We start from the raw sequence: 4,895 nt of genomic DNA on the forward strand, positions 1-4,895 counted from the left end.
TTCTGCTGCATCTCGGTGATCCCACGCGTACAACCGCGTCGCTCAAACCGTACGCTCGTTGCGCCAATTTTATGCCGCACCACTGCACTGGGAAGACGTTCGTTTTCGGAACCACCTAGCTCGGTGCTTATGGGTATCGATTTCCGAATGCTTCACGCGGACACTTGCGATGATGGCGTTCTGTAGCAGTGGAACAACACACGGTTGGGAAAACAAAAGGTGCTCCCTCAAACGCGTGGTGGCGTTGCGGGGCTAAAATGGACAATTTCGAACTAAACACAATCTCCAAACGGTGGTACAACGCGCACCCGGAAGTGGCTCGTTCACGCTAGCCCAAACTAGTGCACTTTTGCCTGGTCAAACTTCCGTCAAACCGCGGGATGAACTGGCGAGTGTTTTAATGCGTTGTTTTTTCTTCCTTTTTTGTTTTGCAAAACTTCGTTACAATTTTGTCGCGCCCTCGGGTCGAGAATTTGAATTTCACTTCGTATGACACGATTTTTTTTGTTTGCTTCGTTTGATTTGATTTTTGCCTTACACCGGAACGATCAGTCGAATTGTGTGATAAATGAAGCTCCAAAGAAGTGGGCCGAAACGTTTTCTTTTTTGTAAACAAAACGCAAAAAGCTTATCGAAAGAGTGTTGCGACCGAACCGGGACTTTACTTTACTTCGTTTGCCTTGGTTGTGTGGATGCGGGTATGTGTGTGTGTGTGGGGTGGGAGGATGTGGAAGTTGGGTGTTTTTTTTTCTCTTAATTTTGCTTGCAGACTTGTCCGAAAAAGTTTGGATTTTTTGGGGGATTTGCCGAAAAAAGATGCACCCTCACATAGCTGGCGCGCTTTGGCCTCGCAGTTCCATTCGAGGGTTGCGAACGCGTTCACACCTGCCGGGACACTGCCGGCGTTCGTCTGACCGGGAAGTTCCCGCGCTGTTCGCCACGTTCGGGCGTATGCACTAATCCACCATCACTGCACTGCATCGGGGCGACCTCGAACTCGCGCGATTTATTTTTCCGTTTTTGTAACTTTTCCTGCGTGTTTTTTTTTGTTTTGTGTATTTTGTTTGCTTTCGCTCGTTGTGGGTTTTTTATTCCCTTTTCGCGGTTCACCAGCCACGTTCGGGGCTATGCAAAATTTGTGCGCTGGCTGCAACTGGGCTGCACCAGCACCGCGCTCGACGCTCGAGTCACTTCGAATGGTTGGCCACCGTAGCGACGATGCACCGCGGCGAATCCTTGCAATGCACTCGGCCGCTCAGCACGAGCCTGCTGGCCGATCGCTACACTGCACCACTGCACCGCTGCACTGCACCACGCGTTGCATCTACCTGCCCGGTTGGAGCGAGATAGCGCACACTTCACTGCACGCAACGAGAACCGGGAGAAAAGCGTTTATTTATCTTCCTTCTTTTTGTTCACACTTTTGCGCTTATTTTTTTTTTTTGTATGTTGCTTCGCTCCTGCTGATGCTGCTGCTACTGCACACGAGGTGCAGCGAATTTTTCCCGATTACTCCTTGCTCTCGCTCGCTGATTTTCTTTCCTTTCGCTTTTTGCTGCTCCTACCTCACCATGTGTGTGTACGAGAAGTTTTTCCTTCCAGCTCACAGCACTTCCTGCCACACACTGTTCACTTGCACGCGCACTCTCTCTCGCTTTCTCTCTATCTGGCTTGCTCTCTGTTCCGCACTGCAGTTCCCGCACTTCCTATTGTTTCGGCCTGCGGCTTTTCCCGCTCGCGAAGGGACGGAAAATGCTCGCTTTTCCAGGCGCTGCGCCTCCGCTAGCAAGCGCTTGCCGGGTGGGTTTTTGGTCCTCCCTTCCGAGCTTCCTGCACGATGGTAACCGCAAGCCGGGGAAAAAGTAGAGAAAAATGGAAAAGAAACAAAAAAAACAATCGATTAGAACATTGGCCGGAATGGATCGTTTCACTGCATCGCGAAATTATGTGAGTTGGGCTTTTGGACATTCCTCCTCTAAGGATAGAGTGGTTGCAATTTTTCTTCTTGTCTTCTTCTTCTTCTTCTTGCATCACAGGGTGCAAAACCCGCACCTTGCACTTTGTCAATTTTTTGGTGACTTATCAGCAAATTTAACGAAAAAAAAATAACGAAAGAAAAAACTAATGAATGAAACAAGCACAAAACGGGCCCATCAATTTAGTGCCACCTCTTTACGTGTAAAAAGCAGTGTTTTTCTTTTCACAATCGGCTCGCTCTCGTGGCTTCATATGCCATTTTCACTTTCTTGCACCATTGTTTTGGGGCACTTTAAAAAAAACCCCCATTAATTGCACTTATTTGTCCCCGCAAAACACACAAACACACAAGCCGTGGCACCGTGGCAGAAACGATGAGTTTTCCCTCGATTTTCGCTACCGTCCGTGCTGCAACTCGCCAACTCTAGTAACACCGCACAGGTTTCGGTGCGTACACTTGCGCCAGCGATCAACGGTGCAATCGTTTCACGCGAACCGTTACACGCAACAGCAGCAGAAAAACCATAAGAAAAGCCACACTTCCGCCTACTGATCTTACCAGAAAACAGCCAAAATTGCGCTTCTTTTTGCACGCAGCTCTCGTGGAAAACAGTGCACCGGGGATGCGTTTTTGGGGGGTGCGCTTTTGCTTCCTGTTGCCGTTTGTGGTTGTTGTTGAATGTTTCCGGAGAAAATGCGAATCTCTACCGCCACTCTGGTATACGTTTAACGTGTTTTTTTTTCTTTTCGCCAAGCACCAAGGTCCTGCACCGATTCCAGGGGTTTTGTGTGTTTCCGCGGGTCAGCGTTAAAAGCGGCAGCACGTACTGCCGTAACCCGGTTTCTCGTATCGCGCTTCGAAAAAGTAAAGTCGCCCTCACGGACCGCCGCCGCCGAATTTCTGTATGTTGCAGCTCTCGCGCGCGCACTCTGTGCCCAGTCTCCGCGGTTTTCGGTGCGGTGTTAGTTTGTTGTTTGATGACGACGATGCTCGACGCGCTCTCGAGCACCTTCCAAAAAAGCCTGCCTAGCCGAACAAAAGCCGAACGGAGACGAACGTGAAAAGTCTAGCGCTGCGTTTTTCGGGGGTCCCGCCAGCGGAGGGCGCGCGGCCGGTCCCACAACATACCCAAAAAACCCGCGGCCATGGTCCCCTTGCGCTGTCCGTGTGTTGGTTTCCGAGGACGGTTTAGTTGCGTTGCTGGTTTTATTTTTTTTCTTTTCGTTTTTTTTTTTGGGATTCCGTCCTTGTGTGAGTGAGTGCGTTGCTGAATGCTGCTGCTGCTGCCACTGCCACTGCCACTGCTGTTGCTGCTGCTGCTGCGTTACCACCCCATTTGCAGCCCTTTCCGGCGCTAACAACCACCCCTTCGGATCGTGCTTTCTCGCTTTGCTATGCGCGCTCTCTCTCTCTCTCTCACGTACGTGGGTCACTCGCCGCCTCGAAACCTGCATCGATGTTGGGCACGCAATCTCCTTCCTTCCCCTCCCCCCTCCCTCCCACCCCTTGACACCCTTTACGAACATCGGTGGAAGCGAGATGGAACCAAAAAACATCCCCCCACCCAGATGTGGGTTGCTTTTTCGGGTTGCCTAGCTCAGGCGAAGGGAGTGTGCGAGTGAGAAAGCACACCACCGTAGTGAGAACGGGATAGAAAGAGAGCGCGCTGGCAATGCAAACCGCACATAATTTTTGGGAGTTTGTGCATCTCGCTTGCACCACGAGGCGATGCTGCTCTGACGCACGCGCGCTCGCGCACACACACACGTAAGGGTCTCGTGAGATCCTGCCGGTGATCCGCAACCCCGTCCGCTAACCCTGCCGCACTGACACACACACACACACGCACGCAAGTCCGAAAGGGGTGGCTTGAAAGAGATGCAGCAACAACACACACGCAACGCAATCGCACCCCTTCGAAGCGCCGCATGTATTGCGTGCGTACGGCCAAAAAGTGCGTTCGCGCGTGCGAGCGAGACCGAGGCGTGAGTGCACCGTGGCATTTCGCTTTCATCTAAGCAAGCGCGCGCTGGTGCTGTCTCAGTTTTCGATGGGGTGTTTTCTAATCGCTTCCTAGAACAAGGCGCACGCAAGCACCGGCCTCAGGACAGATGGTTCGACGCCTGGTTGAATGTTGTGCAATTTTTCCAACCAAATCCTGAATATCAATATTTCCGGGGAAATGGTTGGTTTTTCGATTATTTTTATCTTTTTCGATAAGTACTTTGCACAAGAATGCATTTATGAAATGTACCCATATATCAGTTTGAACTTTCCATTTTTTCATGAAAAACTAATAAGCAGTTCAATAATTGATTTACAACCGGAATTTTATGCATGATTTCACGCACAACACACTTAGAATAGTGAAATCAGATTGCTATTTTAGATTTTTTAAAGAAACTTATAAATTAATAAAATAAATTCGGCAAAATTAATTCGATCACATATTTGAAATTTTCAATTTTTTTAACTCATAATATTTTCTGCTTTACATTTTTTTTTTCAATCAATCATTTTTTTTAGAATAAAACCTATCAAATAATCTGCTTTGGCATCATATCATCAAACGATCCCAAATTTAACACCACCAGCAGACCCACAGTGCACCCGTTGTTCGGTCAAGGTTGGCGTGAGTACCCTCGAAAATCAGCCGAAATTTCATTTGACCATGAGCGAAGGAGGCCTTCCCCACTACGCGTGGACCACGCAAGGGTCGCCAAGAGTGCCCTGAATTTTCCCCTACTGCCCGTACTGCTGTTACTGCTGCTATTGCTGCGTGGCGACCGAAAGGGGAGCTGCAAACGACGCGAACGCACGCAAATTGCACAACCACCACCCCTTTGCGCGGGAACGGCACTCACGCCGGGTGAGTGCGGCCTGTGAACTGCCGAAAATCGCGCCTGCCTATGTATTT

The 4,895-nt window shown here is 49.7% G+C and overlaps 1 long non-coding RNA gene across 1 annotated transcript; it reads right to left on the reverse strand.

Moving 5' to 3' along the window:
- Nucleotides 1-967: 967 nt before the first annotated feature.
- Nucleotides 968-2,997, reverse strand: LOC128727163 (uncharacterized). The gene is made up of 2 exons (XR_008410835.1): nt 2,537-2,997; nt 968-1,830 (listed from the first exon to the last, which is right to left on the reverse strand). It is a non-coding gene; the product is annotated as an uncharacterized LOC128727163 (long non-coding RNA).
- Between the last annotated feature and the right edge of the window lie 1,898 nt (nt 2,998-4,895).

This window comes from Anopheles nili, chromosome 3 (genome assembly GCF_943737925.1).
Source record: "Anopheles nili chromosome 3, idAnoNiliSN_F5_01, whole genome shotgun sequence".
In the NCBI taxonomy this organism is placed as follows: Eukaryota; Metazoa; Arthropoda; class Insecta; order Diptera; family Culicidae; genus Anopheles; species Anopheles nili.